General features: G+C 46.4%; 1 protein-coding gene across 1 annotated transcript in view; it reads right to left on the bottom strand.

Moving 5' to 3' along the window:
- LOC142767919 (uncharacterized) overlaps positions 1-12,287 on the bottom strand; it is a 235,887-nt gene that overhangs the window by 61,923 nt on the left and 161,677 nt on the right. The window lies entirely within an intron of this gene.

The following is a 12,287-nucleotide window of genomic DNA, read 5'->3' on the forward strand; positions in this document are numbered from 1 at the left end:
ATGGAGAGAAGGATGGATGAACTCTCATCATCATTCACTCCGTGGTTATGCTGTTATTTTTGTTTATTATTCCTTATTGCTGGGTTGATGTTATTTGTTGATTTGGAAAAGAATCGGGATGGTGCTTTTTTCATAAAGGGGCAATGCCAAGTGTGTTTCTTACTAAACTTCTGTGGTTTCCGGTTACCGCTCTTAAAGACTAATGCTTGGTCAGAGAAAAGCGCGCCTCCAGATTACGCTGGAATCTTCGACGGCATATGCATGATTGCCGACACTCATCACCTCTTGTCAGTTGATTGACGACTGATGCTCTGTTAGCCGTAATAAATGCCAGTGTGTATCGCTGTAATCTGACCTCCTGTTACCCGGGCACAAGTTCAGCCAAATAAAGAGGTTGTTCTTTGACCCGGTGACTGTTCCTTTCGGCGAGGTCACGAATACGAGACGGGATGACAGTGGATAGCTAGTAAGCAACGTTACTAGAATAAACTCAATTTCGAAGCTCCACAAGAGAGGTTGACCGCGTGGCGCTCACGAGAACTCGTGACGGCCACGCGGCCGATAGAGATCTTGCTCTAGTGACGCGGGGTGCACGTGTTGTGATCAGCGGCGTCGACGCGTAAGCGGCTACCGCAAATGGTGCGCTGTATTCCCACGTCTCCAACTGTTTTTGGCACTGCATAGTTTTTTGTACGAAAACGGGGTTTTCTTGTATGAGGGGAGCGAGGAAGAACAGATTTATCTACATTGAAGTATGCGGACTAGCTTTGCGCCAGACAGTGGCGACGATGATGACGACTCCGCTTCACGCACCTTAATCGTTCGTTGGTCTGTTTATTCTTTAATTTATCTTGTGCGTAAACACGGCTACAGGGTGGCATGGGCCAACATATAGGCTGCTATAAGCAGCTTGAAAACCTCATATCTTTCGCGCAGTGGTGACGGGCTAGCAGACGAACGACCGTAAGCAAATTTGCTGTCCAGCCTTGCACGCTACCCGAGAGAATTCATATCGTAATTCAAATAAAAATTATTATTATTATTATTATTATTATTAGTAGTAGTAGTAGTAGTAGTAGTAGTAGTAGTAATAGTAGTAGTAGTAATAGTAGTAGCAGTAGTATTAGTATATGTGGTAGTAATTGGTAGATATGGCAGAGGTGACGTCGTTAAGTATTATGTATAATGTGTGACAACAATCACACAACAGTCACAAACACAACAATTACAAAACTTGGAGGACGCTTAAGCTCCGCCTTGAAGAGTAGGCTGCAATAGCGTAACCAGGCCCTGTGCCAATAGTCTTTACAATTACTAGCCTAGCTTCAGTCTCGGTGTATGCCTCAACCATGTCATGAGAGAACGAATGGAGGGGGGTGATTTTAAATTAAAAGAAAAGAAAAGTGTCTCTCAGGGGGAGGACACCTCAGCAGTAGCTCACGAGGGATGGGGGAGAGAAGGTATTAAAATGATAGAAATAAAAGGCGAAGAGAAAGAGAGAGAGGAAGGAGAGAGTGAGGCGCAGGGTCAGCAAACGACAGATATGAGGAAGAGACAGGAAAGATGGAGACGGTCGCAGGAGTCCGAGGACGGGCAGCACTGGCGAGAGGTCTTGTCGGCCACAGGAGAAGGCGTAGGGGTAATCCAGTCGGCCAGAGCTAGGCTGTCGTCGTGGTCGAGGACAGGCATCAGAAGTTGGTGTAGGACCATCCCAGTCGGCTAGAGCTGCACTGTCGTCGGAGATCGAAAGAACACAACCGGTCGGCACGGAATCGAGTGAGCAAGTCAGAATGAATGACTGTGTGTGCAACACTGGCCGTTTCAAAGTATTGTAGATTGTCTACTGCAAGTACAGGTGCGAAGTGCCCACTGTGCCATAATTCTTTCTTTTGTGATTAAGCAAAGAGGCTTTTACATGTGCGTAAAGCAACACACGAACATCAGTGAGCCTCTGTAATGACTGGGCCTTTCTTGCACCCATTCGTTGCGCATTTAACATGTTTAGACACCTGACGCAATTTTAAACGTGTACCACCCAATATTGTGTTGACTGAAGTAATTTCTTATACTACATGAAAAAATAAAATGTTAACGTAAGGCATCGCTTTTTTTGGCTCGACACAGTAATATTAGAACTTCTACTACCTGAAATTCATATTTTTTTTAATATCAGTTTCGACCATTGGCACGTCTCTTTGGTATGACACCTGATTTCCACGCAGAGAGCCTGGGATAAGTTCTCACTTGTGCTGAAGCTTTTTTTTTTTTGGCAGGGTTCTTGATTTTTTTTGTCATGGACAAGCTAATCTATTTTAACTCACAACCAGAGATGCTGATAAAGACGCCAACAACGGAATATCTGTAAAGCGAGCTCGCTGACGCTATGACGTTCAAATAATATACAATGAAGAAAAATCATGAATATCAGTATTGGTGAAGAGACAGTCGTGTATCTTACAACCTAATTTAAGAGCAGGATCAAAGCACACACTGAAAGGTAGTTCTAACCTCCAACAAAAATAACCCGGGAGAGTTACCAGACGATCGAAAAAATTTAAGACTATGTTATTAGAGTAAAACGCTTAAATCGGGCGTAGTAAAGTGAATTATTTACAAGCTATAACTTACTCTTTACTGCAATATAAACCAACTATGTTGACTATGACAGACCTCCGAAGAAATCCGGCACAATTCAGAAGGTGGTACCAAGCTTCACATCGCAAAGATAGAAAGCTCACTGCCAAATGCCAAGTCTATGACGTTCAGTGTGAGAATGACGGCATCGTAACGCATACTGTATGGTCTTGCTGAACATGAAGTCTTGATCTCTCGTGGAAAGTGGGAGCTCGCCCCCGGTACCCATCTGTCCTTGTTCCCAGCAATTTCACCCCATATATTGAGGCCGAAATGTTCATAACTGAGGCGCCGATTTCCCCCTCCCCCTCTAAATGCATGGCGCCCCTCGAATGCTCAGTACCCAGTTGGGAGGAGCCGCTAGAAATAAAACGGCAAGACAAAAGGCAGCGAGACGCAAATGTATGTGTGGTGGTGTTTTTCCAACAACCATGTTTTGTTAAATTTCTTTCATATTACCGCAACAGATATTTTTTTCTAAATTGCAATGCTCTCATTTCGGAACCTACAGCAGGCAGCGGTGTTACATGTCGGTGTCGTTTCTCAGTGCAATGAAGTGCACTAGAAAGTAGCCCACCATGAGTGTACTGCATCTGTGGGTACTTTCGTAAAGAATTGAATAAGTGACAACGTGCGAAGAGGGCCACTAGCATTTCGGACAAGTACCCCTGAAGCAGGTGCACTGAACCAAACGAAAGTGCACTCATTCGGGTGAGATGTTTTCAAGAAGGCTGCTTAGATCATTACTTACACGGCCTTCGTTCCATATTAAAAGCAATTGATCAAACTGTCGAGGGGATTCTCACGAAAGCCCCCTGGTTGATTTCCTCTTTCGGAACCTGCTTGAAAAATTGGAGTGGCTGCCACTGCACCTTTTGAGTTCTACCGCTCATCATGAGAACGTGAAAGTAATGTTCATGAATATCGTCTTTTTTTGCAAGAAAACCAATCAGGGGCTTTCTGAAAAGTTGGAAAATGCGAGAAAAGAGGTGAAGTTTTTGAACATTTTGCACTCTGCTTTCGATTGGTAGCCGTCGCGAAGACTTGTCTGATGAACACTGTGAAGCACCGGTACTGTTTGTTGAAAGTCTTTTATTTCCGGTAACTAGCAGAAAACATGAGTGAATTTTCGCATTTCAGTAAGTCAATCTGCTTGAGACTTTAGCAGACGTTTTGGGCCGTTTTTTGTCCAGGCCAGACGACAGCGGGTAAAGTGATAGTGGTCAGCATAAAATTTTTACGCTGAAAATGCTCATTTATGTAGAATTTCCCGCACTTGGATGTTAAGCCGAATGCAGAGAGTTCAAATATAGGCAGGACATAAATTCTTAGCCAACTGACAATGAGCAACACATCTGGGCCAATCAATACAGGTGACCTTGTCCAGTCCACAAATGCACACGAGAATGTTGACTGGAAGCGCATGATGAATGAGTAAGTTCAATAACAGTACAACATGAAAGCCAGCATGATGAACAGCACAACGATCCGCCACAGTACGCTGCGGTAGCAGACGATGCGCTGAGGGGAGCGTAAGATCAGACTTCAGCACCGCTAGCTCTCGCGACCGCCGTTCGGCCCATCCTTCTCAGCTGGCGGAGATGCGGAGCATTAAAACTGAGTTTATCTTACTAGAGTTGCTGAAAAAAGCATCGGCATCTGAATGTATGCGACTTGACTAGTAGACGACACGTATATCATAGTCTCGGAGACATAATTCCCAACCTTCTCACAAAGCGCCTTTACCCCCTTGCCGAGCGCTCCTACCCGTGTCGCATGGAATCATGTCAAGGCTAAAGCACTGCTCGAAACACCTATTATCTGGTGGCCGTGACTCCGTCCCTCCGTGGATTCCGCTAACTGCGTGATGCTTGTTGGCGAACCACGCCTCCCGCACTGGCCTATGCCTAAACAAATCGTGCCGGTTTAGACACTGTGCTGCGCGGACACCTTCGCCAACACGACGGATTCGTCTACACCAGAACACAGTTAGCTCAGTGCTTGCTCCTTATGGCGGAAGGAAAAACTGAGGAGAGGTCCTATTTTATCCCAATGCATTGCGAGGAGTCTGGCGAAAGAGACGTCAAATTTATGGGGCAAACAAAGAAAACTGCACACGGTCGGCGGCGTGCTGTCAGCGCTAGTTCGCTTCTGTGAAGACTCCGGTGTAAACTTTACAAGTATTTTGTGGTTTGCATGCAGTACAATGTATCGACCACACCTTTCCGAGACTGTTCGTGTGTGGCAGGCCCAAGCGCGGCGTGCTGAAGTACTTTGTGGAGTGTTTTTGTGGAATAGCACAGAAAGCAATGGTACGTGTCATAACCAAAATCATTCAGCCTTTGCATCATCGTATTCGAACTCACCCAGCAGTGATTTGCGCTCGCCGTAAGGCTTTTAAATGCGAAGCATTTCTTAGGGAACTTCGGCGACTGAGCATATCTATCTATCTTTCTAGCTGCTTACGTTTGGGTGCTCTCGTGGTCACCCCCTTAACCTGGCGTGAACCAAAGTTAGCAAGGGAGGGTAAGACCGTTTGATGAATGTGACGTGCTGATCAAGACATGAATAATGTCACCATCCCATCGCGTACGTCGTCAAACACTTCCCGCCAGACAGTGGCACATAACCACGGGCGGGTATGTGCCGCTGGTACACGAGTATGTGCCACAGGTGATTGACACTTAGTACCTACCCAGGAACGACGACCACACACATAGGCCATTTTAACGCACGAGCGTTCAGAAATACCCGACATCGGTAGCGTCGACCCGTCGAATGCAAAAAATAAAGGTCAGGGTCCCAGCTGAAATTGAACCCAAGCATTCTGCGTGACCATGAAGCATTGTATCACAGAGCTACATCAGGTCTCAGAACTACATTTCGAATAGACGATAATATTCGTGAAACGTTAATAGTAGTTGCAGTGCTGCCTACCCAACTTAATAAACATTACATATGTACCCCTTTGATAGAGCTGCCTTGTCACGTTAACGTCAATTGTAGTTAGTTGCCATTCGCTGAAGTTTGTTTGTGTAGCAGCGTCCAGGGCCAGCGTCCTCGCGAGCATCAGCGCTTCATATCAAGTTTTGGTAATGCAGATATGCGTGTTACAGTTGGCATCGTTGCACAAGCGCAAACAACTTGTTATATGAACATCTGAAACACTTCAACTTATGTCTCAGCGTGCAACATTTGTACATATATGTGGCATCATTTCATGACGTGTCGCTCAATGAAAAAAATTGCAACATGGTCATTTTCTTTACGCATGCTTCGCATAAGGTCGATTCTCAGGTACGCGGGATCTGCCGAATTTTTTTCATTTTTTTTCTCTGCCAGATTTCCCAATTTATGGGCCAGTTAGCAGTTCTTTGCTCATATATAGTGCCAGCGTGGCAATGCACGATTTTGAGAGTTTCCTTCGTAGCTATTCCATGCAACGCCACCCTAGTGCTTGACCTACTTCACATCGATAAGTAGGCACCACTGTATTGTATACGTTATCGTGCACGTAAAGTGTGTAATTCCAGTGCACACACAACTAGCATGCAGTGAGCACACACCGTACAATACACATACATTTAGTCCGACAACTAGAAAAGCTTATTGTCCTTCCGTATGAATGACACAACTTCTACAAACGTTACACGAAGCCTACAACACTAAAAACGAAAGTTCGCATTTGTTCTCAGTTGACACAATGATTAAGTACCAACAGAGCGTACAGCTAAGAGCTCCGCATGCAAATACCATGCATTATTGATCAACAGTGAAACAAACATACGTGAAAAGTGCCACCAGGTACATCCGGCGGTGCAAGCGATTCGTACCGGGAATACACTACAGCTGGGCATCGCACAGCTTTCCTAAAAAACACGCAAAAGAAGCCGCACTCGTGAATCGACTCCCTGCTGGCAGAGAACACCACTCCACCGGCGCTGCTTCCAAGGCCACCCGGCTGCTCCCTGAAAATCACGAAGTGTTCATCTACTTTGGGAGGGCGACTGGTCGCCGAAGAGAGCAGACGCGCATCACGTCGGCTTCTTCTTCCAAGAACTATTTGCCAGTGATTTTCAGTCATTCAGCCCACGAATTTTACAACAATGCATGCGAAAAGTCACCAGGATTCTACTGACACCAAAATTCAAGATTGGAAAGGACTTTTTGTCCGATTCGAGAGGTCTTCAACCCGTGCCCCTTTGGCCCGACGCTTACGCAAGCCAGCCACCCAACGAGACGCGCTGAGCGTCTTCTCTGACGCGGGCACTTTCTTCACCCATCAACGATGGAAGTCCAAGTGAACGGGGAGGATATCTCCCCCGAAGAGTTTCTGTAGGGCACGGATTGGTGCACCATTGGATGTAAGACTCGCACGAACGCTCAGAGCAACACCCAGAACGGAGCCCCCTCTTGCACCGGAGAGGGAGCGAACTGCAACCGACAGCGTTCGCGACGAAAACCGCATAACATCAAGCAGCAAGCCATCAGAAACAGCAAAATGCCACCACTCTCACGGAGCGATTTCAAGATCTTGATACGACCACGAGGAGGCCTCGACGTGGCCACCACTGGAACCGTGCGCCTCTCATCGGCGATTTACCCCACGGCCAATGTACCGGCGCATGAAGCAGGGGAGGACACGGTGCGCTCCAACAACCATCAAAACATCATCGCCGTGAGCACACCCCATGCCTCTCACGCGGATAAGTACAGACAGCTTCAAGCCATCACCATTGGCGACCGCCACCACGAGGTTAGTGCGTACGAGACAGCCCCGACAACACGGTGAAAGGAATAACCAAGGGCATCCCGTTGGAAGAAGACGCCAAGTCCATTCACACCAGCATCGTTCACGCACGTAACCCTTATGCCCTGGCAGCCAAACGGCTCAGTAACACCCCGACCATCATAGTGGCGTTTGAAGGACCACGAGTGCCCACTTACATCAGGTATGGCGGCGCTCTCCTTCGCTGCACCTTGTATCGCAAGCAAGTCGACATGTTTCACTGCTGCGGGAGACTTGGTCACCACATGGACGTGTGCCCAAAGCCTAAGGACAAAGTGTGCGTGATTGTGACGCCCCTAACCCAGGCCCCACCCACCAGTGTTCCCCCCATTGCAAGCTGTGCAGAGGCGCACACATGACGACGGACCGCAACTGCCATGCAAGGTACAAAACGCCCTACATCGTGATGAAGAGACAATGGGAACGACGCAGGGCCAACGAGAAGGCAGAGGCCACTGCCACCAACTATTTTACCAGCAAGCCCCGCTAGGACACCCAATCGAAGCCACTCCAGATCTCGTAGTCGTACACCGGGACCCCGAAAGCAGCAGCAATGCCGAGCTCGCAGCCAAACACCTGGACAGACCCCAACGAGGGATGCCAAGGCAACTGATTCGGTGAGCTTTGCAGATGCGGTCAAAAGAAAACGCGCAATAAACGTGGAGGCTGGCGGCAAAACACACACTAATATAGAGGCGGAGATAGCTCAGTTAACACAGACGATACAAACTATGCAAAAGCAAACAGAATGCATGCAGACACAAATTCACGCAAAAGACAAACTCATACAAAAGCTGCAGTCTGCCGCTCACAGCCAGACTGATCAACAGGCAATGCAGGAAACACAAAAAGAACTCATAGAGGACGATGAGGTCGAAGGCCCTGATACTTAACACGGACCGGCTATCTCCCTTAAAAGGTCAGTGCGTCTCAAGCGTACGCACGCAGCAACAGGCGACACTCGAGTGAAAGCACTCGAGGCTCGCGTGAGCAGTCTTGAGGAAACGATCATCGCGACTATCAGGCGCACGATTCAACAGAGCTTGGAGAGCATTTATCTCAGATTGTCCACATTAGAAGCTGCCAACAGCGCGCTGGTGACGTCGCATAGCGAAGCGGCGCCACACATGTAGCACCACATAACCATGGCAAGACACTCTTCGCAAGAAAAACATACAATATGGCAGTTGAACTGCAGAAGTTACAAAAACAAACGAGCGCACCTGCAACAATACATGAAAACGATCCCCAAACGCCCAGACGTCATCATACTGCAGAAAACAAACGACCCCGCCAAACTTTCAGAGTACCAGTCTACAACAGGCAGGGCGGAGAATCCAAACGTCACCACACTGGTCAAGCGAGAGCTCACGGTTATGAAACACGACACCTAAGACAAGGATATTTAAAACGTCCTCGTAGAGCTAATTCCACCGCATAAGACACCCGACAGCGTCTTCGTACTCAACGTCTATAGCAGTCCGAGATGCCGCAAATACCGCTTTCACATCCTCTTCAAACGAGCACTCGATATCGCCCTGGGGCAACAACTCTTCATTGGAGGTGACTTCAACGTGGTGCATACGGCGCGGGGTTACAAACACGATCAGCCGAAAGGCAGGCATTTGTGGGAAATGGCACAACTCGCTGGCCTCGAGCTGGTCACTGACCCAGCGGCACCAACTAGGCAGGGCAACAGCGTCAGCACTGACACCACATCGGACCTTACCTTTACGTGCAATACACGAAAGGTGACTTGGAGAAACACCATGCAAGACTTGGGCAGTGACCGTTACATTATCTCCATAGAAGCAGAAGACGACCCACAGGAACATAATGCAAGTCACCAAATGAAGATCCCTAATTAGGAACTACTACAAAAAAATCGAGACAAGCAACAGATTGAAGACATCAAAAACATTGAGCAATGGACCGACCAACTTCGGTGGGACATCGAGAGGGTGATGCAAATGATGCCGTCAACAGCTGGGCTTGATAGAATAGACACCCGGTCACTGCACATGTGGCAAGCCAAGACCCAACTGCATCGCCGCTTGAAATGACAATGACATAATAAGAGACTGTGAAAACGAATAGCACAGCTCAACAAAAAAATAGAAAAGCATGCACTTAACCTGCAGTAACAGCAATGGGAAAAGAAATGCGCGCAGATGGATGGTCAGCTCACTACGAGTCGCACATGGCAGATACTGCGGTACCTCATAGATCCCGCGAACACCAAGACCTCACAGAGGCAAGGCATATGCATAATCATACACGCTTGCGGGGAAATGAAGCAAGATTTCCTACGAGAAGCGGAACTCCATCACATATTTCAAACGCCCCCGCAAGCACATCCGCACTACAGGGGAGAAGGCAACGCCATCCTAGACGCAGAATTCTCAATTTCCCAAATCGAGGCGGCCCTCGTAAAACTCAATACCAAGTCAGCCCCAGGCCTAGATCGAATATCGAACAGGGCACTGTGCAACCTCGATTACAGATCGCTAGAGAAACACACACGTTATATTAACGATTGTTTGATGCGTGGAAAATTACCCCAGCAATAGAAAGAAGCACAGGTCATGCTTATACCGAAACCCGGCAAGAAATTGCAGCTGCAAGACCTGCGCCCGATCTCCCTAACATCATGTGTAGGTAAACTGATGGAGCATGCGTTCCTCAATAAACTAACAGATTACCTCGAGGACAACAACCTATTACCACACACAATGATTGGGTTCAGAAGACATCTCTCCACACAGGACGCTCTTCTGCAACTAAAACATCAAATCATAGAAAAACCTGGGTGCTCAATGAGAGCCATCCTTAACCTGGACCTGAAGAAGGCCTTCGGTAATGTTCGTCACGATGCCATATTGTGACAAATAGACAGATTGAACCTCAAAATGCAAGTGTACAACTACGTCCGAGACTTCCTCATGGGAAGAACCGCACGCATGCGAGTGGGACAACTAGAATCAAATCAAATGAACATTGAAAGATCGGGTACACCGCAGGGCTCGGGGATCTCGCCGATGCTCTTCAACCTCGTCCTGCTGGGGTTACCTGAGCGATTACATCAAAATGATGGACTGCACCGCATGCTATACCCGGATGATATCACGATCTGGACGACAACTGGCAGTGACAGAGAGATCGAGCATCGCTTACAGGCGGCCATAGAATGCGTAGAATATTACCTCGTAGGCACAGGACTCACCTGCTCGGCCGAAAAATATGAATTACTGCTATATAGACACTACTTTGTCTATTTCGCATTTTGACAGTACAAGCATTTCAAAAGTTTATAGCTTACCGGCAAGAAGATCTCAATATCCTTTTATCGCAAAACCAAACGCCTTCTTTCTTGCTCATTGACCATGGTTTCACACACCCCAGATAATGTTTACACAAAAGAATCTACAAAGTATAAATGTGAACATTAAAAATGTAATTGGGGCTAATGACTCAATTTGTCATGTTATAATTGAATATGATGATATTTTCCCCCCAAAGACCAAGGAATAATCTCTCAAATTTTTAAATAACATACTATTAGATTACTTAGAGCATGCGGAAAATAACGATATGTTAGCCACAGATGCTCCAGTAAATAATCGAAAGGCAGGTGTAGGCATTGCCTCTGATTCGCTTGACTGGTACACCTCAGTGAGACTGCCTGATATTACTGCAGTTTTTGAAGCTGAGCTCGTTGCGATTATTTTAGCTCTTCGAAAACTTCCGTCAGATCAAAACAATGCAGTCATAACGATGGATTCTCTTTCAGTTTGTGCAGCTCTGACAGCTTCTGAGAACTCTCGAATTTTGAGGGAACTCACATCAGTACCGCCCCAGTTGAGACTCCTGAGGTTACTATGGGTTCTGGGACACTGTGGATCAAGATTAAATTAACTGACCGATTCCTTAGCAGATGGCCCAATTTTATCCATACTGCCAGATGTTAAATATATTACAGCAATAAGATATCGAAAATCAGCAATATGCACTGATATGATAGAAAAAGTAACATGGACAGAATATAAGCACCTCAAGTTTCCATGGCAACCCCGCTGGATCCAGTCCAGAAAGCTTGAAGTTTTAATTAGTAAAATGTGAGTTCGTGTCCCCCACCCTAAACCTGTATTTACACAGAGCTGGTCAGACAATATCACCCCTCTGCGCATTCTGCAGAGAAATGGAATCAATGGAACATTAATTTTTTTGTATTGTCGCCGATACGCCATACTTAGAAAAAGGCTTCTAGTTATTACATTTCTGAAATTAGGCATTACAATGACGGCGGAAACTGCAATAAGCTTTGGTGCCTCAGTTTTGGGACATTGCCACGGGGACGCTTTCAATGCCCTTTGCGAATAAATTCAGACATCCAAAGGTATACATTTACGATCTTCAATCGAATAATTATTATGTATTACCCCGAAAAAATTCTGAATGGTGAGTTGAAGTAAACGCAGCTCAGTGGTAATCACAAGACCTGAAATCTCATGATTACTCAACTTAACCTTTTCATTTTTTTTCTATTTTTGTTTGTTCTCTTTTTATGTGGTTTTCCTTACATTAGTCATATTATAATACAAATTCAATACACATAGTTATAATGCCTACAGAAAAAATGCAGTATGTTTTCTTGGCCAATCTCCCTGAGTCGGTGTGAGCCATGAGTCCAGGGAAACAAACAAACAAACCAACATTCTCTTTCTCCCATCACGGAAGAGCACATGCGTGGTGTCCACTGTGGGCCTTCACGATGACGCTGATGACAATAATGATAACAGAAAACAATGGTCTTTCACAAGAGAGGACATCTCGATATTCTCTACATGCCTTTTGTACAACTGGA

This window comes from Rhipicephalus microplus, chromosome 7, assembly GCF_043290135.1.
Source record: "Rhipicephalus microplus isolate Deutch F79 chromosome 7, USDA_Rmic, whole genome shotgun sequence".
Lineage (NCBI taxonomy): Eukaryota > Metazoa > Arthropoda > Arachnida > Ixodida > Ixodidae > Rhipicephalus > Rhipicephalus microplus.